Raw genomic sequence first — 26,605 nt, forward strand, 5'->3', positions numbered from 1 at the left:
TCACGGAGAGTCTCAGCCTGGCTTAGCACCCCCAGAGAGTCTCGGCGGTGGGGGGCGCCCCGACCCTCCGGGGCCTGCCGGTCCTCGCGCGCAGCTGCCCGGAGGCCAGCCAGGCCTAACCTCCCACCTGCGGGGGGTCACCGCCTTCCGGATTTCCTCAGCCTTCCAGAAGGCCGGGCCGCTGCAAAGGTGACTTGAAGTGAACTTTGCAAGTCACCAGTGAAGGTCGTTTACTGATTTTGTTTTTGTTTTTTTTTGCTTTGCTCATCTTGTTTATTTTTATTTGTTTTTAATTTTTTATGTAGTAGAATTTATTTTTTGAGAGCAAAGTTTACAGCAAAATTGGGGAAAAGGTACAGCGAGTTCCCGTGTACCCCCACCCTATCCCATACACAAGCACAGCATCTCCCACTATCAACATCCCCCACCTACTTGGTTTATCCATTCACCTACTAAAGAACATTGTGGTTGCTTCCAAGTTTTGTCAATTATGAATAAAGCTCCTATAAACATCCTTGTGCAGGCTTTTGAGTGGACATAAGTTTTCAACTCCTTTGGGTACATACCAAGGACCATGATTGCTGGATCGTATGGTAAGAGTATGTTTAGTTTCTTAAGATATTGCCAAATTGTCTTCCAAAGTGGCTGTACCGTTTGCATTCCCACCAGCGATGAATGAGAGTTTCCCGTTGCTCCACATCCTCGTCAGCATTTGGTGTTGTCTGTGTTTTGGATTTTGGCCATTCTAATAGGCCTGTTGGTTCAATTTGTAATCTCCTAATGGCATATGATGTGGCGCACCTTTTTTTTCCAGTTTTATTGAGATTATAATTGACATATAACATTGTGTGAGTTTGTCTACAACATAATGATTTGATATATGTATATATTGCAAAATAATTATCGCTATAAGTTAACATCCATCACCTCATGTAGTTACAGTTTTTTTCCTTGTGATGACAACTTTTAAGATCTACTGTCTTAGCAAATTTCAAATATACAATACAGTATCGTTAACTACAGTCACCATGTTGTACATCACATCCCCAGAACTTATAACTGGAAGTTTGTACCTTTTGACCCCCTTCACCCGTTTCCCCCACCCCTAACCTCCACCTCTGGTAATCACCAATCTGTTCTCTGTTTCTATGAGTTTGGTTTTGTATTTTTTTAGATTCCACATATAAGTGAGATCATACAGTATTTGTCTTTGACTTATTTCACTTAGCATAATACTCTCAAGGTGATCCATGTTGTCGCAAAGGGCAGAATTTCCTTCTTTTTTATGGCTGAATAATGTTCCATTTTGTGTGTTCTTCATCCATTCATCTGTCAATGGAACTTAGGTTGTTTCCAGGTCTTGGCTATTGTAAATAATGCTGCAGTGGACACGGGGGTGCAGATAGCTCTTTGAGATAGTGATTTCATTTCCTTCAGATATATACCCAGAAGTGGGATTACTGGATCATATGATAATTCTATTTTATTTTTAAATTTTTGAGGAAACTCCATACTTTTTTCCATAGTGGTTGCACCAGTTTACATTCCCACCAACAGTGCTCAAGGGTTCCCTTTTCTCCACATCCTCACCTGCATTTGTTATCTCTTGTCTTTTTGACAATAGCTATCATTACAGGTGTGAGGTGACATCTCATTGTGGTTCTGATTTGCACTTCCCTGATGATTAGTGATGTTGAGCATCTTTTCATGTGCCTGTTGTTTGGACCATTTTTAAATCTGATTGTTTTCTTAGTGTCGAATTTTAAGAGTTCTTTGTATATTTTGGATAACAGCGTCTTTTGCAAATATTTTCTTCCTGTTTGTGGCTTGTCTTCTAATTCTCTTGATACTGTCTTTCACAGAGCAGAAGTTTTTGATTTTAATGAATTCCAGCTTATCAGTTATTTCTTTCATGGATCGTGCCTTTGTTGTTGTATCTGAAACATTGTCATCACACCAAGGTCATCTAGATTTTCTCCTATGTTGTCTTCCGAGAGTTTTATAATTTTCTGTTTTACATTTAGGTCTGTGACCCATTTGAGTTATTTTTTGTGAAGGGTGCAAAGTCTCTGTGTAGATTCATTTTTTTGCATGTGAATGTCCAGTTGTTCCAGCACCATTTGTTGAAAAGACTATCTTTGCTCCATTTTATTGCCTTTTCTCCTTTGTCAAAGATCAGTTGACTGTATTTATGGGGGTGTCTTTCCTGGCTCTCTATTCTGTTCCATTGGTCTCTTTGTCTATTTTTTCACCAGTACCACACTGTCTCGGTTACTGTAGCTTCATAGTAAGTCTTACAGGTAGTGTCAATCCTCCGACTTTGTTCTCCTTCAATATTATTTTTCCTTTGTTGGTCTTCTCTCCCTCTGCTTTTTCCTCTCCTATCTCCTTTCTCTCTTGCCTCCTCTGCCCTCTGCTGTTTCTCCCTCTCAACTTTCCTTTTACCTTTCCTTTTTTTAACCTCTCTTCTCCTTATTTTCTCTTTCCCTCTCTTTGTCCCTTTCCTTTGGGGAGCCAGTACTGGGCACAAGACAAAGTAAGTGCTTTGGAGCTGGAGAAAGTGTGAAAATTTAAATTCTGCCTCTGACACTTGAACTGGAATGAACTTGAGTATTTCCTAAACCTCCCTAGATCCAGGCTCATCCTCCATAAAGCCTGGCTCAGAGATTCTGGCCCCTTCTCCCTGTTCTCCGTTGTTTCTGCTGAAATCATGTGTACGACTTTACAGAACAGGACCTTCCCACCCTCCCCAGCTCTCCGCTAACAGGACATCTGCCTCGTTGTGTTTACTGACAGTTTATCCAGAAAGCTGCCCTTACTTTTCCTCGGTGGTAATGAAGAGCCTCGTTTAGCTTTACCCATGTTCTCATTGGTACAATTAGATGTACGGTTGGCTCAGGCAGCACCAAAAAGAATATTTAGGAGCATGTGCAACTTGTATAGCAGGGTAGACGTTAGGTGGAGCTCTGTTTTTACCAAAATAAGCTAAAACAGCCGGTAGTTCCCTGTGACTACTTGAAAATAAATTTTTAATCCTCAAAAGAAGTCGGGTATGTGGTAGATTATCTTATTTTATTTTATTCGAAATGCCCAGTCCACCTGGTCCAGGCCTGTCGTTGGTGTCCTTCCCGAGGAGCGAATGTCTCCGAGCCCTGTGGAGGTCGGGCGTGGCCGTGATGCAGTGTGGGGGCGGTGACATCTGCGGGCAGGAGCCTGAGGGCCGGGCACAGCTGAGCCACTGCCCCTTTGCCCTCTGCTCCGGAACTGCATGTCCACCTCCCTACCCCAGGTCCCCAGGTGGAGCAGAGCCACAGCTGGCCTGTAAAATTGTGGAACAAGCCTTTGTGCAGGTCGCCGTTGAGATTTTGGGGTGTTACTGTGGTAAAACTCTGCAGAAGCTGACAGAACACAGGTGTGAAAGAGATGGAAATTTCAGAGATTAGTAGACGTTTTTACTGTGGGTGCCTAGGGTAGCTTCTCAGTAAATCCTGTTGTGGAGCCTACCTGGCTCATCATGCCTCCTCACCTGCCCTGCGCAGGGCCCAGCGTCAGCGTCGCCTGACTCCTGACCACCTCTGTCCGCCTGTGGTTCTAGGACTGAAGACGGTTCTCCCGACAGTCTCGCTGGAGATGTGCAATTCACTTTCCGAGGTGTCTGTAATGCCGGAGTGCAGTCCAATCGTAGTATAACCATCTGTGAATTATGTGCTCCGCCTTAGCTCAGGGACTTGGCCTCTTTCTCTGGTCCTCTCCTGGACCCAGACAACCGAAAGGGACTGTGCTGGGCATCTCCTCCAGCCCAGTGGGTTCCCTGTGCACCTTCAGACCGTGGACTCCGCATCCCAGCTCGGCCCTGTGGGGAGCAGAATTTAGGGTGGGTGGAATGTACGTGAGCACACTCGGAGGCCACTGCTTGATGGCTTTTTACTTCTGTCCCTGTGACTAAAACTCCTTTCCCCAATCATGACCCTCACCAGAGAATAATGGTGCAAGGATGCTTCTTCTTTGTCCCTCCTGTGTCCTGGACCAGTCCACCTACGAGGTCACAGTAGAAGCAGCCATCTTGTGCCACGTGATCCCCGCCCAGGCCGAGTAAACATTTCTCCCTGCAGGGCGAGAACTCTGAGTGCCACGGGCATCTGTTGTGATTATCTCCATCAGCCCAGCATCCACTCCCACTTTGCTGGTATGTTCCCTCCTATAATGGTCAAAAGCCCAGCGTCTGGGGCCCGAGAGTCTAGGGCAGATCCCAGGTCTGCAACTGACCAGCTGTGAGGACTTGCTGAGGGTATTTGCCTGTGCCTTAGTTTCCCCATCTATAAAAGGGAGACAATGTGCTGACTAAATTAGTGAACAGAGAAGATACTAAGCTGAGGTTAAAACCGTGCCCAAGGGCCGGCCCCATGGCTTAGCGGTTAAGTGCTCTCACTCCGATACTGGTGGGCCAGGTTCGGATCCCGGGCGCGCACCGATGCACCGCTTCTCCGGCCATGCTGAGGCCACGTCCCACATACAGCAACTAGAAGGATGTACAACTATGACAGACAACTATCTACTGGGACTTTGGGGGAAAAAAGGAGGAGGGTTGGCAATAGATGTTAGCTCAGAGCCGGTCTTCCTCAGCAAAAAGAGGAGGATTAGCACGGATGTTAGCTCAGGGCTGATCTTGCTCACACACACACACAAAAGTGCCCAATAAACAGTGAACTTTATGTCCCTTTGCTCTTTCTGTCATGTGTTTGGGGGTGCTGACCTCGGCCCTGGCTCCAAGACCAGGCACATGTCCAAGGCCTGGCCAATGGGCGTTTCCCTCCATCTGGCCGTGGGTGCTTCAGAAGTGGGCACAGACCAAAACTGGTGGGCTTACCCCAGCCCATCCTGAGACCTGCCGGGACAATCAGAGAACCATGTTGGGTGAGGATGGAAGCTGGAGTTCCTGTTGGTCATCTGGTCCCCAGAGGGCTGAGCCGGCACAGACGGAGCCAGTGCCGGTGCTAGTGGAGGAAGAGCTGCCTCCTCCGGTGCTGTGTGCCCGCTCAGCAGCCACCTGGGGCGGGGGGCAGGAGCGTGCCATCCCAGGCCTTGACTGCAAGTGCCACCTCTGCCAGTCCCTAACCATGTGACCCTAGGCAAGTCACTCCGGCTCTCTCGGTCCCCTCCTCTGTGAATGGGGTCGATAGTGATGCCCTCACAGGGTTGCTTCGGGCGCCAGAGGAGCTGATGGAGGGAACACCTTGCTGAACGCTGCGACGCGGATTATTGAGTGACATATGATACTGTAAGAATTAAGGAAACAGGCTCGGAGTCAAAGCACCCGACTTAGCTCCTGGCAGTGTCCTTTCCTAGCTGTATGACCTTGACCAATGACCAAGCATTTCTGTGCCTCATTTTCCTCATCTGCGAAGTGGGCGTCTTACCACGACCCTGCAGCTTGATGTCGGGAGGAATGTGGTTCCCGCGTGCTCAGAGCTCAGAACAGCGCCTGGCTTACTGAGAGCATTCACCAAATGTCTGCTGTGACTTATTTCCTCACTGTTCCCCGCGTGTTCCTGGTTAACAGGATTCCTAACCTTCCTCCCTTTCAGTGCCACATTTTTAGATCTGTTCAGTCACCGATCATGAAGTCCCAGGTGGCTGTGGTGTCCAGTGTCTTCAGGGGCTGGCACTGTGGTGCGCACCCTGGGGAAGAAGCCCGTGGCTTCCCTCGACTCGGCCTTCTCCCTGCCGTCTCTGCAGCCCGGCTACTGCCGTGGGGTCTGCCTCCAGACTGCCCCAGGGTCTGCCTGGGGATGCAGTGAAGGACTTCCATTCTTTGGCATCCTTTGGTTTATTTGTCGGAACTTTAAGATACTTAACGGGTAGCAGGGTCTTGTTGTTTCTCCCTGAACCCTCCTTTCCTCTTCTAAGGCAAGCCGTGGTGTCTCTAGACTGGCTGCCAGGTCTCCTGTCCACTGCCAACATCAGTACACACCGGGCAGCCGTGCTGTGCTTGAAATGCAGCCATACTGCTGAACGGGTGCCTGAGGGCTGTCCCCCCTGGCCAGCCCCCCTCTGCCACCCCATGGCTCCGCGTCCCGCCTCACCAGATGACCCCTCTGCCACCCTCTCCTTCTGAAGGCCCCCGGCCCTCACTTTGCCTGCATGCCATCTTTACAGCCATGCATTTCAGTGGCTCCCTGTTCCTTACAAGTTCATTGCATCAAATTCAAAGACCTAATTTTTTTTCTTTATACCCTGCCTTGTACCAGAAAGTACTTAAGGCAGTATCTCATTATTATTAAGATTCTCAATGATCTCGCTACAAAACTAGACCTTCAAAATAGTCTTAGAACCCAGACCAAATGGTTCGCTCCGTGTGTTCGGGCCCTCTGCTGGTTTGGTGCCATCTCCAGGGTGTGTGCTCTGAGTGCAGCCCCGGTCACGGCACCCTCTCAGGACCTTGGTCCAGCTGGGGATCCAGCCCATTAAGTCAGTGTATCACTTCCTAGAGCTGCTGTAACAAAGCAACACAAACTGGGCGGCTTTTAGAAAATAGAAATGTATTCTCTCACACTTCTGGAGTCTGAAGTCAAGGTGTCGGCAGGGCCATGCTCCCTCCAAAGGTTCTGGGGAAAATCCCTCCTGGCCTCTTCCAGCTTCCGGCGGCCCCTGGCATTCCCTGACTTGCGGCACGTCACCCCAGTCTCTGCTCCGTCATCACGTGGCTGTCCTCTCCCTGCGAGTCTGTCTCCAAGTCCCCCACTCTTTATAAGGACACTAGTCACTGGATTTAGGGTCCCTTCTAATGCAGCATGACTTCTTGACTTTACATCTGAGAAGACCCTATTTCCAAGTAAGGTCACATTCACAGGTACCAGGTGTTAGGACTTGAACATATTTTTTGAGGGAACAGTTCAGCCCACAAGAGTCAGCAACCAAAGCAGAAGGTCAAACAAATGAGGACAAATTTTAATGAAAATACTTTTTTTAACTCTTGAATTTGCTTAAAATTCACAGTTTTGTCGTGGAAACTGGTATGGGATAGTGGTTGAGAGCATGGGCCACTGAGTCCTAGTGTCTGAGTTTCAATCCTGCAAAGATCAGTTTCTTCGCTTTTGTAATAACAGTAATACCTGCGTCATTGGACTGTTTGGGGGTGTGGGGGTGCCCGAGCGAAAACACGTCAGTCACCAGATTGACACCTGCACAGTAACCCCTTCAGAAGACTCATCTGTTCTTAACTCAGTAGCAGTATTTGACCAGTGATTCTCATTTACTCGTTTTTTAATTTATCCTTTAGAATCTTAATTTTTCAAAAAGCTTGAATACTTTAAATAAATCCATTGTTATTAGGCCTTAAATCAGCATTATTGTGCACGTGGGCCGGCCTTATGCGTCATTTTGTAAATGGACTCCTCTGTGCCCGTATAGCCTGCCTTCTACCAAGGTGACAGGGATTATAACTATCAAGTTATTCCACATTGTATCCCATTGCAGCGAACTTTCTGCCCACATGGCTTACCCTCTCTGTGAAGTGAAATGGATTATAAACATCCAGTAGCTATTGTGACATTGAATAGCCACTGCAGTGAACTGGAAGAGAGTGGCTACTTGGTTTTATTTAAACCGAACTTTGCCGTAATGGCAGCAGCATGAGACAACACACGAGCCGCCAGCCAAGCTCGGGGCTGTCTGTTTACAGTTTGCTGTTAAAGGGGCTTTGCTACACGGATTCCACCTGTGGTGATGGTTCATGGATGTGGGCCAGGGTAACTGCTTAGACTACTCACCTCCAACAGGGAGACCCTCCACCGATGGAACCTGTGGGGCTGGCAGACGGGAGACGTTTTCCCACTATTCTCGAGAAGGAATGGCGTTGAGGGGAAAAGGAACAGAAAATTGAGGAAATTTCTCTGAATTTTTTGTTAATGTTCCTCTCTTAGTTTTTTTCGAATGCTTGATTCCAATCCAGGCTCCTATGATTGATGTTTTGGATCAATCTTGTCCAAGGTTGTAACATAGATTAGTACTGTAGTTGTGCTTTACCCTCCTCTTAAAGGTGAATAAATAGAGACGTGGGCATTTTTAACCCGAGACGCTCAGCTGCTGTGCTCGAGTTACACTGACACCAGGACACCTCTCACCAGCAGTTCTCAGACGTCTTGGTCTTGGGATCCTTCACACTCTGAAACTGCCGAGACCCCAAAGAACTTTTGTGTGTGTTATAGCTGTTGATGTTGATCATATTAGATAAACTGCCTGTGAATTCGTTTTAAAGTAACAGCTACGCCTCCGTGCGATGTTGGCGCCACAGCAGTGCCCATCATCATACGCAGGGAGCCTCTGGAAAACTCCGCAGTGCATTCAGGAGAGGACGAGTGGGAAAAAGGCAATAACATCTTAATGTGATTGTGAATGTAGTTTTGATCCCGTGGGTCCCCTAAAAAGGCCTCAGGGTTCCCCAGAAGCTGCAGACCAGACCTGAGAACATTCCTCCAAGCTGTTCCTTCACCTTCTTAGCGAAGCTGCCTTCTCTGACTAAGCTACTGTTATTCAGGAGGTTAGTCCAAGAATACATGCAAAATTCTGAGTTTCTAACACTGAATATAAGTATATAGTTGATATGTTATCAATCGTCTTGTTATCTTTAACATGAAGGCAATGTAGGCAAAACGGAGTTTGTGTTCTGATTGGGCTCTGGAGGCTGGTGCCCTGGGTTCCCATCCCGGCTCCACCACCTGGCTGTGTGGCCCTGGGTGGATCACCAAGCCCCCTGGCCTCAGTGTCTTGTCTGTGAAATGAGCAGGCTGTTCCTCTTTTCCCCGGAGGCCTGTGAGGATTACCTGAAATAATCTCTACAGGAAGACTACGTCCCCAGCCCCTTCCAGGGAACTGGGTCCTGGCCAGTAGGATGAGGGCCGTAAGGACCCAGCCTGCAACCCTCTCGTGCCCATGCTCACACGCTCAGAGGTGGACAGACGGGGGAGCTGGACTGTGACATGAGCAGGAAGTAACCCTTGGTTGTGTTAGGCCCTGAGATGTGGCGTTGACTCCCTGTTACAGTGAAGCCGGCCTGTCTTCGCTAAGGCACAGGGCAGGCCATTTGACTAGTGGAAGGAGAGGGCTCTGAGGGGTGACCTTCACTTGGAATACAAAAGATTAGAAGGAAATAGCCCAGGCGTGGGGATGAAGGGGGCATCGGTCAGGGAGTAGAAAATGCAGAAGCCCCAGCAGAAGAGAGAGACTGTCGGAGACAAGCCCTGAGCCAGGGCAGGTGGCCCGAGAGAAGCCTAGGAGTCGGTCAAACCCGTGCTGAGACCCTGAAGCACCCCACACCACGTGGGAGGGACGCTGCTGCACCTCAGCGCCCGCTCCTCTGTGGAGCCACAGAGCCTGGGCCCCCAGGGGTGAGGCTGACTGCCCTGACGACACCAGTACACTGCTGACCCGTTCCTGCCTTAAGACATCCGAGACGCCTAGGGAATAAAGCTCAAGCTGGTGCCACAGCAAGACACCCGTCCCGGTGCCTGGTGCAGCCGAGCTCACCGCCGTCTTCCGGGCGTCTCCAGCTGCGGCACCTGAGGGTCAGTCTCACAGGACCTCACCGCGTGCAGAAAGGCACACGGAGCTGCCCGGTGCCGCACCGAGGGATGCGCGGCATGAACAGTGACATCCGGAGTTTTCGTTTTCCCAGTGAAATCACACTTGCTCACGACTGCGTGGCCACTGAGCTGAGCCCCGCCTCCCGTTCAGCAGCACAGAGAGGCCCCGGGTCCGGTTTGGCGGCACAGAAAAGCAGCAGCATGGGGAGAAGTGTCCACGTTCGTGTTCTGCTGGGTTTGCACTCACAGCTGTGGTTTTTGGAGAGCTGCTGAATAAATATTTGTTGAATGACTGAATGACTGTGACAATTCAGAACTGTCACACTAATCATTGCCCATCTCACTGTAAGAGGTGTAAGTTCAAATTCCACTTACTAGACACCTTGGAGTCAATGATACTGAAGACTCCAAGACTGAAGAGTTAGTTGTCGCTTTCACTTTGTGTGTGTGTTTCATTAACCTGGGGTTCAGGAATATCCACAGGTGTGGTACACGTTTGGGCAAGAAGCTGTTGACTGCTTATCTTTTGACGAGTCCAGGAAAAGGGTTGGAGCCATTTGCCCTTTCATACTGTGCATGTTACTTTGTGTGTAAGTATAAAAGCGGATACACTTTAAGTAAATCAAACCAAAAGACATCATCAAAAAGAGAACAGTAAATTAGCAGATGAAATGCTAGCTTGTAGATCCAAAAAAATTCGTATACTTACAGCAGGGCCCCTCCTCAGATGAGACACAGCATCTGGAGTTCTCGTTTTCTGGATGGCATGACCAGGGAGGGTGCAGTGCTGAGAGCCCAGGGCAGGAGGGGCAGCTGTCCCAGACCTGCAGCCTGCAGACAGCCCTGGCCTATGGATGTATTTTGTTTGTCCCACACCAACCTGGCCTTCATGGTGTTCTGTTTCCTTTTTTAGTTCTGTTGTCAACCTTTAAAAGTAGGGAGATGTCAGATAAAAATCAGGATCTCTGGCCTCCTTTGAAAATTTTGAAATATCTGGCAGAATTGGGTCCAAATGCCCACAAGGTAGCACTGAGCTAGAGCCAAGCTCCCTCTGCCCTCTTTAGAGGTACTCTCTCTTTAGTTTGCCACAGTCCCCACCACTCCTTAGTGTCACCCCCAACCGGCTTCATTCATTGACGATACTGTGGGGTCTTGAGGGGTCTCAACAAATAACATCTCTCTCTCTCCTCTCTGGGTTCTAAACAAGTTAAGAAATAAAACAATAAAATAAAACCGAGGGCAAAATATCCCCTGTATTTACTGAGAGAGAAGAGGTTGGAGGGCGTGGCTGACAGCTCCAGGCAGAACCGCGTGACTGACCCAGGTGCTGCAGGTGACACTGGGGGGCGGGGGGCGGGCTCGTGAGGTCCTTGCAGACTGGAGGGGCAGCGCGAGCCCAGCCTCTGGGGCGGCCCTGCCCCCAGGAGGAAAAGGACGCACCTGCCAGGCGCTTATTCTCCCAAAGCGCGTCGGGGGCAGAGGCCTGGAGTGCGGGTCACGGGGCTCCCGGAGGGGAAAGGGCACCCCCCGGCCGGTCCTCGGGGGCTCCTGGGCCGCGGAGGCTGGGGAAAGGGTTCCTTGAGTGCCCCGCAGGGACCCCCGACGCCGACCCCGCCGTGGCGGTTTCCTTCAAGGGGCTTTCAGCTCCAGGTCCAGCGCGCGCGGAAACGCGGTCCCGGACAGAAAGCAGCAGAGCCCACCGTCTACCGGGGCAACCGACTGGATGGAAAGCCTTGAAAACAGGCGGAGGAGGAAAAGACGAGGACCTCGCGGAGTCCGGCTGCACTGATGAGCAGACGCTGGACCCGGACGCGCGGAGGCCAGCCGGGCGGGACCGGCGCCGGCAGGTGCGCGCACGTCCCGACCCTGCGCGGCGGGCGGTGTCCCCCGAGAGGGCAGGAACCCGGGCCGGGGGCTCCTAGGGCCGTGCCGAGCTTCCGGGCCGACTCCGGGTCCGGACCGTCCCGCTCGCGGCTGTCCCCTCGGCCGCGCTGGGCGGGCTCCCGGAGAGGCGGCGCGGCCGGCCCCTGTCCGGACCCGCAGCCGGGTCAGGCCCGCGCTGGGCTGGGCGACTCCCGCCGCCTGCCCCGGGCACCGGGGCGTCTCGCCTCTCCCTGCTGTGATCTCTAGTCTGGGGTGCACGACCTCATCTGGCCGTCACTCCCCACCGCACACAGAGCAGAGAGGATGGGGAGGGGAGACACGCCGTTCGACCCTCCCGTCATCAGCAGCGAGTGTTCCAGGACAGCGGGGGACCTTCAGGGCAGGACCCTCTCTGAGGGCTCTGGACCCCTGGACTAGTCGGTAAGCGACTGGAGACAAACCCGACACACTTTCTGGGATCAGGCACGCCGTAGTTCTCCAAGAGGTCGACTACCGAAAATTCCTAAATAGGAAATGTTTTTAGAAGGAACATATAGGGAATCAAAAAGGGGAGCCTGTATTTACAGAACTGAATAAGAAGCAAAGAAAAGCTGAGCAGAAAGAGGCGGATGGACAGGCTTTCTCCTGAGACAGGTTTTTCCCGTGGGTGTCGGTGTGAGTTTTGCTGTATATGTGAATTTCTGAAACACTGAGGAGTTACCTATAATTAAAAAGAGGAAAACAATTAGCTTATGATGCGAAGAGTAGTTCCGATGTCCGTCACGTTGGAGAAGCACGAGGCCCTGTCCACCAGCGAACGTCAGAAATGAACCCACTGGGTGCATCGCCGACTTAGACGTGAGCAAATACAGCTCAGGAGTTTTAAAGAGAGGCTGCGGATTTAAGACATTGTTTAGGTAGTTGAAGCAACTCCAGAAGAAATGTTCTACATCACTAATGCTGAAGGAAAAAAGAGACAGACTTTGAAACCGGGGTAAGCAGGCAGGAGAGAGACTCACGGCCCAGGAAGGGGAGGAGGACGGAGCAGTCACTGAGCACCGAATCCCCCCACAAGGCACATGTGTGGCGGTTCTCTCGCTTCATCTTCGCAAGATCGCTAAGGTACGGAGATGATTATCCCCTCTGTATAGACCAAAAATCTCAACAACACAGGTCGCACTGCTGGGACACGGCAGGCGTGGGTCCAAAGCTAGTTCAAACCCAGCCCGGTCCTTCAGGGCGGCGTCAGCAGGCCTGGTCCTGACCCCTCCCCCACTCCAGTTTTCAACTAAAATCCATTGGAAGATTGTTCTTCTTTCTTTAGGGAGATATTTCCATGAAGGCACTTGGTAGTAAAGCTTACTGTAAAGAATTCCCCTCCTAACTGTTGTGTGTGCCTTTCATCATTTCAGTTAAATTTTTATATTATTTTGCGTGTATCTTTTTCTGTACACAGACCTTACATATTTACACAGGAGGATGTGATGTAAATGTTGCACTCAAGTGGATCTTTGTGATGCAAAATCTAACAGCAAAGGGTGGGTCCTGACCAGGCCGCCGCTGCCACTCTCCTTTACTCAGACATCTGGTGGTCTTGGAATAGGCAGGGCTGCTGACCACGAAGCAGCAGAGAATGAGGAACGTGGGAGACCACGGCTGCCTCCCTCTCCGGACCTGGCTGTGGTACAAGGTTTGATCAGATGCGCTGGGTTCAGTTTACTGAACAGTAGTGTAAGGTGGCCTCGTGCGGCACCCCACGAAGTGCTGGTAGGGAGCCCACTGGTCAGTGGCAGAGGAAGTCTCGTCCCTAAGAAATGTGTATCAACCCGCCTGCTCAGACGGGAGACAACCCACTCCCCCACAAATACCCTAGAGTGCTGGACGCCAAAGTCAGGGGCCTGAAAGGCGGTGTCACTGAGCAAGAAGGGATGTGGAACTGCCAGTTGCGTACATCTTTTTAATCTCACACTTTAAAATTTTGAGTTTCGTGTGACAGGTTTGTGTGTATTTAAAACATTAGTATTATGATACATGCATAGACTTTATTAGTTAACAGACATATATTGTAAAGGCATGCTTGAAAAGTGTTTGCCAACATGGGTGCAAAACCAAAACAGCTTGGAAACTCTGCCTGGAGGTAGGTGAACATCTGTGAAGGATGAGGCGGCGAGGGCCTGCCACCAGTTCCTGAGATCCAGAAGATGAACCTGAATTTTCTGGGTCATGGAGTTACTACAGTCAGACCTCTCTCTGCCTTTCTTCTTAACAGTGATGATGACTCCCCGTAAGATTGAGAAGCAGGAGGGTTGTGACAGTCACAGAACAGCCTTCTCATTCCCTGAGCAGCCCCAGGCTATGGCTCCCAGAACTCAGATAGACCAGCCCTCCTTCCCAAAGTGATGAGCTCTGCTGGTCAAAGGAGAAAAATGGCAAAAGACATTAAAAAGTCAACATCATTCGTCCTACAAGAAATACCTTTAAACCGTCAAGAATTACCCTATTCTTCAACCATCGATTACATAGATTTAAACAAATCAGTAGTCGGCCAGGGTGAAAAAACAGGCCTTCCCATATACACCCAATGGCTGTGAAAATTGGCAAAATCTTTCTGTAGGCAGTTTGAAAATACTGACCAATGGTTTTAAAAATATGTACATCTACTACCCATCAATTTCTCTTCTGGGTATTTTTTTGAAGGACATAATCAAAATTGTAAATAAAGGTGTTAAATACATAAAGGCTTGTTATTCGACCGCTGATTCACTCCATCCACACTCACGGGCGCCTTTTATGAGGTAGACTGTGCTGGGTGCTGCAATACCACAAAGAGTGAACCAGACAGGGCTCCTGCCTTTCTGGGGCTTGTTAATAATCCTCGCAGCGCTATTTATGATAAGGGAAAATCAGAAACTAACAAAATAACCAAAATGAGTGTTTCTTTTTTCAGTTATGAGTGACTGCAGCCATTACAAATTTTATTGTAGAACACACTAGAAAACATTCACACTAAGTGGTTGAGTGGAAAAAAGCAGTTTAGAAAACAGCATATACAAGATAAGTCTCCTCATGACCTTGAGTGCTCAGAGGAGTCACAGCTCAGCCTAGCGTTTGAGACACAGGTAATTTAGAATGAAGAGACTTCCCTTTAGGGAGAAACAAAACAGAACAGAACAAAAAAGCGTGGGAAATATGCCCATCATTTCTTCCTACTTCTTGAGTGTTCTCTGAGGATGATTCCCTGAGCCAGAGGAGTAACAACAGCGTTGATGGGAGATTCTGAGAGGCAGTAAGATATGTCTAAGGAACAGCAGCCCAACCAAAAATAAGTACCTCATCCAGTAGTTAAAAAGCACTTCTAGTGTAATCAATAAAGGGCCCTAAGAAAAATGGGTTTGCTCATACATTGTTGATGTGAGGGTGCCTTGTTATAAACTTTTGAGAAGGCAGTTAGCAATATCTATCAAAATTCTTAATGTCACTGCCATGACCTAGCAGGAGTACTTATGGCTGCATTAAAAAATTGGAATAAAGAGATGAAAATTAACCAACATATGCATAATGGGAGTCCCATAAGGAGAAAAGACAGAAAAAGAAGCAGAAAGAGTATTTGAAGAAATAATGGCCAAAAACGTCACAAATTTGATGGAAAAGATTAATCTGCACATCCCAGAAACTCAACAAACTCCAAGTGGGATCAACTCAAAGAGATCCACACTGAAATACATCACAGCCAAACTGTCTAAAGCCAAAGACGAGGCGAGAATCTTGAAAACAGCAAGAGAAGAATGACACAGCCTGTACCAGCGATCCTTGGTGAAATTAACAGGTGACTTCTCATCAGAAATGATGGAGGCCAGTAGTCAGTGGGACGACACATTCAAAGAGCTGGAACAAAAGACAGAATTGTACATCCAGCAAAATATCCTTCAAAAATGGAGAGGACAGTCAAATAAACAAATATAAACAAAACCTGAGAGAATTTGTCACCAGTAGACCTGCTCTACAAGACGTACTAAAGGCAGTCCTTCAGGCTACATGAAAGGACATGAGACAGTAATTGAATCCACATAAAGAGATAAAGGTCTCACCCTTGACCGTACTGAGTACCAGGAATATGGAGGAAAAGGCCGGACATACCACATGCTTGGGACAGCTCTACTAAGGGCTTCCTACTTATACCTTCCAGCACAATATCACGGTATAGGGAAGAGCAGTTGGCTTTTCTGATTGGTCCCTCTCTTCTGGGCTTCCCCTCTTTTCTTGGGAATGCATCTACTTAAAAAAACAAAACAGAGAGAGAGCACCAGTAAATACAGCATAGGTAAATATAAACAACAGTATAAATGGGTGTGTGTGTGTGTGTATAACACTTTTCCTATCTGATTTAAATGACAACCACATAAAGCAACAATTAGAAAACTGTGTTCATGAGCTTATAAAATAAAAGATGTAATTTATATGAAAATAATAATACAAAAGAGGATGGAGGAAACAAAGCTATTTTGGAGCAAAGTTTCTGTATTCTATTGAAATTAAGCTAGTATTAATCCAAACTAGATTGTTTCCAGTTAGGATACTAATTGCAATCCAAGGACAGTTGCTAAGAAAAGAACTGAAAATATATAGTAAAAGGAACAACAAGGGAAAATGGTACACTAGAAAATATCTATGTAACACAAAAGTAGCAGGAATTGAGGAATAGAGAAACAAAAAACATTTGAGCTATATGAAAAACAAATAGTAAACATATAAAAAATGAAATCGAGACTAGAACACAACAGAGAAAGTCAATGAAGCTGAAAATTGCTCTTTGAAAAGATCAATAAAATTGACAAAACTTTAGCTAGACTGACCAAGAAAAAAAGGAAGAAGATGCAAATGGAAAAGGGGACCTCACCACCACCCTTACAGAAATAAAAAGGATTGTAAGGGAATACTATGAACAACTGTATGCCAACAAACTGGATAAATTAAATGGATTAATTCCTAGGAAGACAGACACAAACTACCAAAACTGACTTAAGAAGAAATAGAAAACCCAAATAGACCTATAACAAGTAAAGATTTTGAATTAGTAATTTAAAAACTTCCCACAAAGAAAAGCCCAGGCCCAAATGGCTTCACTCGTCATTTAAACAAATATTTAGAAAAGAATTAATATCAACCATTCACAAACTCTTTCAAAAAACAGAATAGGAGGGAATATTTCTCAACTCATTCTATGAGGCCAGAATTACCTTGACACCAAAACCAAAGGCATCTTAAGAAAACTGCAGATTAATATCTCTCATAAATACAGATGCAAAAATCCTCAAGGAAATAAAAGAAAAACAATTCCAGAAACATATATGAAGAATTATACACTATGACAAAGTGAGATTTATCCAAAAAATGCAAGGTTGGTTTTAACATCTAAAAATAAATCAATGTAATACACCATATTGAGAGAATAAAGGACAGAAACGTGATCCTCTCAATACACAGAAAAAGCACTTGACAAAATCCAACACCTTTCTATGATTAAAAAACAAAACCAAACTAGGATAGAAGGGAACCTCTTCACCTGAGAGAGAGCATCCTCAAAGAACCCACAGGTAACACCACACTTAACGGTCAAAAACTGAATGCTATCTCCCTTGGAACAGATCAAGGATGGCTGCTCTCACCACTTCTGTTCTATATTGTACCAGAGGATCCAGTCCAGGCAGGAAAAGGAAAGGCATCCAGATTCGAAAGGAAAACACAAAGCTATCTCCGTTTGCAGATGACATGATCTTGTATACAAAAAAAATCCTAAGGAATCACACAGACACACACACACACTATTGGAACTAATGCACAAGTTCAGCAAGATTGCAGGATACAAGGTCAATATACAAAAGCCAATTGTATTTCTATACACTAGCAATGAACAGTCGAAAATGAAATTAAGAAAACTGTTCTATCTACAATAGCATCAAAAAGGATAAAATACTTCTAGATAAATTTAACAAAAGTGCAAAATTCGTACACTGAAAACTACAAAATAGTGTTGAAAGAAATTAAAAACCTAAACAAATAACAGAGAGACCTCCCGTGTTTGTGGCTCACAAGACAATGTTATTGATGGCAATACTCCTCAAACTGATCTACAGATTCAATGCAATACCTATCAAAAACCCTAGCTGGACTTTTTGGAGAAGTTGGTAAGTTGATTCTAAAAATCAGATGGAAATAGAAGACACCTAGAATAGCCAAAACAATCTTGAAACAGAACAAAGTTGGAGGACTCACAATCCTCAATATCGAAACTTACTACAAAGCTATGATAATCAAGACTGTGTGGTACTGACAAAGAGAGACACATAGACCAGTGAAATGGAATTGAAAGTCCAGAAATGAATCCTTACATTTATGAGAAATAGATTGTTGGCAAGGGTGCCACGACAATTCAATAGGGGAAATAATAGTATTTTCAACAAATGGTGCCAGAACAACTGGCTATCCACATGAAGAGAAAGAAGTTGGATCCTTATCTCACACCACACACAAAAATTTTCTCCAAATCAATCATAGACCAAAACATAAGAGCTAAAATATAGTATTTTTAGGAGAAAATATAAGAATAAATTTTTGTCACCTTGGGTTAGGCAATGCCTTTTTAGATACAAGACCAAAAGTACAACTAACAAAAGAAAAAATGAAAATTGGAGTTTATCAAAATTAAAAATGTTTGTGCTTCAAAGGACACAATCAAGAAGTGAAAAGACAATCCATGGGAGACAATATTTGCAGATAATTTGTCTAGTAAGAGAACTGTATCTAGAATATATAAAGAACACTTACAATTCAACAATGAAAAAGATAACTTGAGAGGCCAGCCTGGTGGCGCGGTGCGGACCTACACCACTCATCAAGCCATGCTGTGGCAGTGTCCCACATACAAAATAGTGGAAGATAGGCACAGATGTTAGCCCAGGGCTGGTCTTCCTCACCAAAAAATAAAAATATAACTCAATTAAAAAATGGGCAAAGGATTTGAACAGACATTTGTCCAAAGATATACAAATGGCCAATAAGCACATGAAACTATGCTCTGTATCATTGGTCATTAGGGAATTACAAATCAAAACCACAATGTGATGTCACTTCACACCCACTAGGACGTCTACAGTAAAAAAGACAGACAATAACAAAGTTAGAGAGGATGTGGAGAAACTGGAATCCTGATAAGTTGCTGTGGTAATGTAAAATGGTACAGCCACTTTGGAAAACAGTTTGACAGTTCCTCAAAATGTTAAATACAGAGTTACTATATGGTCCATCATTTCACTCCCAGGTATATACCCAAGAGAAATGAAAATATATGTCAACACAAAAAATTGTACACAAATCTTTATAGTAGCATCATCCATAATAACCAAGAGGTGGAAACAACCCAAATGTCTATCAACTAATGAATGGATAAACAAAATGTGGTACAGTCACACAGTGGAATATTATTCAGCCATAAAGAGGAATGAAATACTGATACATGTTATAACATGGATGGATCTTCAAAACATTATGCCAGACACAAAAGACAGTGTATATATCAGTATATATATGCATGTATGACTGTATGTATTGTATGATGCTATTTATATGAAATGTCCAGAATAGGCAAATGTATAGAGACAGAAAATAGAATAGTGGTTTATTAGGGCTGGGGAGGGTGGGGAATAGAGAGTTATGGCTAATGGGTATGAGATTTCTTTGGGAGAGGATGAAAATTAGATTGTAGTAGTATCTTTGAACATACTAAAATCTACCGAATTGTATACTCTGGGTAAATTTTATATTATGTGGATTACATCTCAATAAAGCTGTTTTTAAAAAGTGAGTTAGTCTTCAAAGCTAATAATTAAGCAAATTAATATTTTAGTAGAAGTTTAGGACAATGTGATAACTTTCTTATGAATTTTATGGATGTTTCAGGAAATAGGCTTCAAAGGTTTTCATTGTAAAAGGATTACTGAAGTTTCCATTCTACGTCTTCCTTAGGAATTGTCTCTGTTTCTTCATTTTACCTCAAGGAACAATGATAATTATTAAAATATTTATCTTTCCCTTTCTCCCTCCTCCCCAAGAAACCCCAATAATAGATAGCTAAATTATTAATGCAATGATAAGCAGAAAAATATCTGCTAAATCATTGGGTTTCAAACTTTTTGACTTCAACCCACATTGAGAAATATTTTATTTTTCCTCATTGTACATGCCAATATAAGTAACTTAAATAGAAATCTCATGAATCAATATTTACCCACTACTATGTATAACACCTTCTGATTTTTTTTCCTGTTTATTCTATTTTATTTTTGGAAATGCTGGTTGTGACTTAGTAAATTGATTTTTATCAACCACTAATGGGCCCCCAGAAGTGGATTTAAATCATGGTTAGTCCGCTTGCTATGAGAAACTGTGGGTTCAGCTTTTTGTTTTGGGAAAAAACGAAACATATTTGGAAAAAATGATCAAAAACAAACGTATACATGATCGTTGACGTTTTTATGGGAAACAATCTGCAGTAGGCCAGCCAGGAAAATCGAATAACCCAGGCTTTAAGATAAATCATAAGAAAACGTCTCTGAACAGAGACAGGAACAGGACTCCGTGGGGATGCTTGTTTACTGGGATGGAGGAGAAATAAGATGGATGAAGGAGATACAGAAGCACACTGAGGGCCGGCCCGGTGGCTTAGCGGTTAAGTGCACGTGCTCCGCTGCTGGCGGTCCGGGTTCGGATCCCAGGCACGCACCGACGCACCGCTTCTCGGGCCATGCTGAGGCCGTGTCCCACATACAGCAACTAGAAGGATGTGCAACTGTGACATACAACTATCTACTGGGGCTTTGGGGGGAAAATAAATAAATAAATAAAATCTTTAAAAAAAAAAAAAAAAGAAGAAGCACACTGAGAGAAGATTAAAGAGTATCTCCAAGAGCAGCTGGATGCCAACTTCTGGTCACCTTTCCCCTTCCTCTTACTCTTCAAGCTTTACACTCTGATTTTTGAGTGCAATATCCAATCGTACTGAATTAGCCTGAGGTTTGATTTGCAGGGCTGATGACCCAATCTTGTTTTGGCTTAGAGCTAAGAGGTATCTCCCTTCGTATGACAGCTCAACCTGAGAAATAATACTAGGGATAATAGCGTCATCATTTTATAGTGAAAGTCTAAGTGGATGTGAATCAAAGTGCTCTTGGCCGAGGGCCCCTATTATGTCTTGTTTGAAAATCTGACCCAAGTGTCTGACAATCAAAGAGGAGTATCTTTCATCTTGCCATTATTTGTTCACAGTTATGCCATCTGGCTCACATAATCAGAAGAAACCTTGACACCCACATTCAACCAGAATGCCTGTCAGTTCTCAAAACATCTTATTTTCTCTTTGCCAAGAACAAAGTGACAACTGATCTCAAAGTGTAAGGATTTATCATACTTGCACTTGTAATATAAATGACTGGCAGGGGGGAGAATTTTTTAAGAAAATAGAGTTGGAAGAGCGTTTTGGTGTCATCAGATAGCTCAAGCTGTGTTCTAATGGTATAACCTAATTTATATTTCTTTGTGTTTGTCTCTGAATTTTCAGTTCAGTTTAACAAATACTTTCTGAGCACCTACCTTGTGAAATGGAATGAGCTGAGCACTGAGAGGATACCGAGTTGTATCAGTCAGGGAAATGGCTCTTGCTCTGTAAGAAAGAAAACACCAGGTTTCAGCGGCTTAACACAGTGGAAGTCAATTTCACACTTATCAGCCCAGTGATAGTGTTATAAGTCAGCAGGCAGCTTTCCTCCACCTGGCGATCCAGGGATTTGGGCTCCTTCTATCTTGAGTTCCTGCCATGCTCTAGGGCAGCAGAATCTTTGGCCTCAAGCTGCCTAAAAGGGGGAAGAGTGAAGAAGGCATGCACACTTCTTAAAACGCCCGGCCCAGAAGGGACGCCTGTCACTTCCACTTAACGTTAAACCGGTAAGAACACAGTATTGGGCACACCTGGGTGACAGTATTAGCCAATGTAGTCCCCGGCTGGGTAGCCACTTGCCTGCAACAACTCTACACTCGGGAAGGAGGGAACAAGCAAGAGGTCTCTGTCATTCATATTGTGTTAAGACATAGCTTCTACCTTCAAAGAATCTTGGTCAGAGTAGAGAAAAAAGCTCACGAGAGAGAAAGGTCCTGGAGGAGACGGCATTTGAGACGATCCTTGATTGACAGACAGAAGCGCCAGACGGTGGTGTTGGTAAGAGAGGCATTCCAGGTGGAGCTCGGGCACTAACAAAGCTTGGAGGTGGGGAGGGAATGTTGAGTCACTAGTTTTCCTGGGACAAAGCTTTGCATAAGGGTGAGATCAAGCTTTAAAGGTGGGTTAGGTCACTGTTATATAAGGCCTTGAGTGTCAGGAGAAAGAGTTCCATGCCTCCATTATCATGATTATCATGCGTTTTTAACACAAAGGCCCCAGAACAATGACAGCAGTAACCGCTGGCCAGGAACAGTCACAGATCAGACAGTACATTCAGTGTGAAGGGATTTCATTGTTCAGATGGTAGCAATGATGATGGTATCATATTGCATTCCCAGGCTGTAAAAGATTCCAGAATTTTGCATTTGTTCCCGTGTGTCTTGATATTTATGAAATACAAACATTGCCACTCTGTTCTTGCTCCCTCTCCCAGAATTACCTCACACAGTTATTGAGAGATGCCAGGGGTGGCCTCACGAACTGACATCACAAACCAGCAGGCCTCCTTCAAGTGGGGCAGAGGACCTCCCCCAGCTGAGAACTCTGAATGCCATCACCAAACACTCACACTCCACAGGTGTGGTTGCCGTTCACCTCCAACAGACAGTACAGTCAAACATCAATGTGTGAGCATACTGGAAATTTAAGGGGCAAAAATACTTGTTTAAAACACTCAGGTGCAGTTGAAATATAATGATGTACACTTGAAATTTATATAATGTTATCAACCAATGTGACCTCAATAAAAAACTCAGGTGCAAAGGGACAGGAGGGCCACAGGCAGCAGCATCGGGGAGCCCGAGGGAGGTAGGAACTGGACTAGAAATGAAACTTTTTCTGCAGGTGTTCAGCTTTCTAATTCTAGTGTTCTGCGAATTGTGACTGACGCACATCCCTCCAAATCGGCAGTGGCTTTATAATACACTCACGTAGAACATTTGACATTCTTTTTTTTTTTTTTTTTTTGTGAGATCAGCCCTGAGCTAACATCCATGCCAATCCTCCTCTTTTTGCTGAGGAAGACCGGCTCTGAGCTAACATCTATTGCCAATCCTCCTCCTTTTTTTTTCCCCAAAGCCCCAGTAGATAGTTGTATGTCTTAGTTGCACATCCTTCTAGTTGCTGTATGTGGGACGCGGCCTCAGCATGGCCGGAGAAGCTGTGCGTCGGTGCACCTGGGATCCGAACCTGGGCCACCAGTAGTGAAGCGCGCACACCCAACCGCTAAGCCACGGGGCAGCCTTAAGACATTCTGATTGTGGGCGAGGTCTGGCTGTTCCCATTGTGCTGCGTATATCAATGTATTAGTTGTTCCCTTTTTGGAGCAGGGTAGGAAGAAACAGATGAATAGATTACAGAGAGACGCTGCTTCCATCTCTTCCACACTAGTCTTACTTGAGGCTCTTTGACCTGCCTTACCTGCTACTTCCTTATTCTTTTGATTCCAGTTAATACAACGCGGTTTTGCCAAACTGTTTTTAAGCCCTTGTTACCTTGGTTTAAAATAGTCTAAATAGGCAAGATGTAAACCAGAACTTAGTTATACAGAGCTCTGGTATTATATGCTTAATGTTGTTTGCTTCATAAAATAAGACAATTATAAGCAATAATTTTCACAACAATCAATGTTTATTTTTTATAAGTTCATATTCATATCCATTTTTCCCACAATAAAATTAGCAAAAATTTTATTTATTTATTTATTTTTCTGATGAGGAAGATCAGCCCTGAGCTAATATCTGTTGCCAGTCCTCCTCTTTTTGCTGAGGAAGATTGGCCCTGGGCTAACGTCCGTGCCCATCTTCCTCTACTTTATATGGGACGCTGCCACAGCATGGCTTGATAAGTGGTGCATATGTCCGCGCCCGGGATCCGAACCTGAGAACCCCAGGCTGCTGAAGCAGAGCGCGCAAACTAACCACTATGCCACCAGGGTAATTTGAAAAGATAATATTTAAAGTTGGTGAGAATATTGTGAGATGAACATTTTCATTCACTGATGTGTTAATTTAAATAAGAACAAACTTTCTGGAAAGCAGTTTGGCAAAATGTATCAAGGGTTTAAAATGTCTATTCCATTTCTCTTGATTATATACACACACACAAACAGAACAAAAAGGCCCTCCCCCCACCCCAAAAAACCCCAAAGTGTTAATGGTGGTGATCTCTTGGTGATGGGATAATAGGTAGTTTTTACTATGGAATTATATTTTAAAAATTATAAATTATATATTAGTAAATATATTAAATTATATATTAAAAATTTTTTCCCAGTGAGAAAGTACTAGTTTTATGATTATGGCAAAAATCCTTTCCATCATTTAAGAATATTAATAAAGAATATTAATAAAATAAGAAAATATCTATAATATTCAGTGAGAACACCCTATTTTATAAAGAAGGCATCAACTAATTATTTATGTATTTGTGTATACATGCAAATACATAACCATTTGTCTAATAAATACATCTGTTTTCTAAGGCCTAAAATCAGATACAAATGAACTAAGTCTAAAATCATGTTTATCAATGTGTTAGGATTATTGGAATATGAATTATGGATTATTTTTAATTTCTTATTTTATTTAATTTTCAATTTTTTAGCACTGAGCTTATATTGCTTTTATATTCAGAAGAAAACACTTGAAAAATCAAATAGAAAAAAGAATCTCTACAGAGCATGATTATATCATTCTATTCATGCTACAGTTCTTAAATCATGTCAAGTTGTCAGTGTTCTCATTCGTAACTTAAGGGGATTAGACTAGATGTTCTCTAAGCTGTCTCCCAGGTCTAAAAGGCTCCAAGTCTGTGAACCGTATAGCAGACACCTAATAAATAATTATCAAAACAATGGACCACAACTATTGAAAATCAAAAAGGACTCCGACCTTGGGGAGTCAGGATCTAATCATGAGAACGTGATCTTAGCATTAAAAATACCTGGCTAGTATCCTGACTGGGTCTCATTTTCCTCATTGGAAAAGTGGGGATGATAATACTTCTCCCAAAGGACTGAAAGGGGTTGAGCTGTGATAACAAGTCTGAGGGCCTTGGCACGTTGGCTGCATGGAGCAGATGCTTCACAAGTGAATGTCTTCTCGATAATCCAGGATTTGATCAGTACATGTGCCAGACTGCTCTGGACCATCGGTTTGCACTCGCTGGATCTAAACTCCCATTTTGAGCCCTGCAGCTGGAAGCAGAGGTGACCTTTGTGAGGATGAAGACTTTCAGCTTTGGGAAGTTGAGGTGGGGTCAGGTGGCCCCAAGTGCAGCGGCCTGCCTGGTGAGGTCCTCAGGGTTCTCGAGTCCTATGTGAAGAGAGCGGGCAGGGTGTGGGAGGAGGGCATAGAGGAGAAACCCATTTGTGTGCTTTCCTCTGTACCTGCTTGCTCACCTGCACGTCACACTTCTTCCTCCTCCCCTCCCTTCCTTCAGAAAATATTTAACATACAGATTACGTGGCGTCTCCGTGCTTGGCATTGGAGTTTGAATGTTAAATGAGATATTGGCTCTGACCTTCAGGAGCTTATAGTCTGGTAGGGGAGAGAGATAGTGATGAAAATCACACACCCACATGATCAGCCCTGCACACAGGATAAATCGATGGTCCAGAAGAAGGAGAACTCAGTTCTGTTTAGAGGGGGTAGTGGGCTACAGGACATGGTGCGAGAGGCTCCCAAAGATAATTCCCTCAAGGTAATTTTTCTTTCTGACAGAAGTAGATTTTGCTCCAGCAGTCAGATGTGTTTGGGGTAGAGGGGGAGCACCCGTCAGGAACAACACAGGGAGATGTCAGGAGCGTGGCTCCTCCATTAGGGAACCTCGTGGAACTGAGCTGGCCGAAGAGGAGCATGTGAGGTAAGGAGAAGAGGCAAATGAGGCTTACAACCAGATCCTGCAGGGTGTAGACCGTGCTTAAGAATTAGGAACAGCCACTCAACAACAGAAAAACAAAAAATCCGATTAAAAAATGGACAAAGGACTTGAACAGACATTTCTCCAAAGAAGATGTACAAAGAGCCACCAAACGTGAAAAGATGCTCAGTTTCACTATTCACCAAGGGATGGCCATTGTAAAATAACGATAAGAATGTTAAATGCTGGTGAGGACGTGGAAAAATTTGAACCATTGTGCACTGCTGGTGGGAATGCAAAATAGTGCGGCCACTGTGGAAAATAGTATGGCGATTCCTCAAAAAATTAAAAATAGAATTATGATATGATCTAGTAATTGTGCTTCTTGGAATTTATCCGAAAGAATTGAAAGCAGGATCTCAAAGAGGTATTTGTACACCCGTGTTCACAACAACATTACAGTGTTCACAATAGCCACGAGGTAGAGCAACCCAAATGTCCATCAATGGATGAATGGATAAAAATGTGGTGTATACATACAATGGAATATTATTCAGCCTTAAAAAAGAAGGAAATCCTGTCACATGCTACAACACGGATGGAACTTGGGGACATCGTGCTCAGTGAAATAAGCCAGTCACAAGAGGACAGATACAACATGATTTCACTTATAGGAGGTATCTAAAGTTGCCAAACTCATAGAAACAGAAAGTAGGGGCTGGCCCCGTGGCTTAGCCCTTAAGTGTGCGTGCTCTGCTGCTGGCGGCCTGGGTTCGGATCCTGGGCACGCACCGACGCACCGTTTCTACGGCCATGCTGAAGCCGTGTCCCACATACAGCAACTAGAAGCATGTGCAGCTATGACATACAACTATCTACTGGGGCTTTGGGGGAAAAAAATAAATAAAATTATAAAACATTGATTTTCAGAAAGTAGAATGGTGGTTGCCAAGGATTAGGGGGAGGGGGAAACGGGGAGTTATTCATGAGTATAGAGTTTCAGTTTTGCAAAATGAAAAAGTTCTGGAGA

The 26,605-nt window shown here is 45.0% G+C and overlaps 1 long non-coding RNA gene across 4 annotated transcripts; it reads right to left on the minus strand.

The window, feature by feature from the left end:
• Positions 1-13,307: 13,307 nt before the first annotated feature.
• Positions 13,308-21,716, minus strand: LOC147916366 (uncharacterized). Of its 4 annotated transcripts, none has more exons than XR_015553269.1 (4): positions 21,595-21,716; positions 21,090-21,159; positions 15,582-15,719; positions 13,308-13,850 (listed from the first exon to the last, which is right to left on the minus strand). It is a non-coding gene; the product is annotated as an uncharacterized LOC147916366 (long non-coding RNA). The 4 variants fall into 4 exon arrangements; XR_015553270.1 differs by having other exon boundaries at positions 15,246-15,719; XR_015553268.1 differs by having other exon boundaries at positions 13,308-15,716.
• Between the last annotated feature and the right edge of the window lie 4,889 nt (positions 21,717-26,605).

Source organism: Ceratotherium simum, chromosome 9 (assembly GCF_057802395.1).
Source record: "Ceratotherium simum simum isolate JZ-2026a chromosome 9, ASM5780239v1, whole genome shotgun sequence".
Lineage (NCBI taxonomy): Eukaryota > Metazoa > Chordata > Mammalia > Perissodactyla > Rhinocerotidae > Ceratotherium > Ceratotherium simum.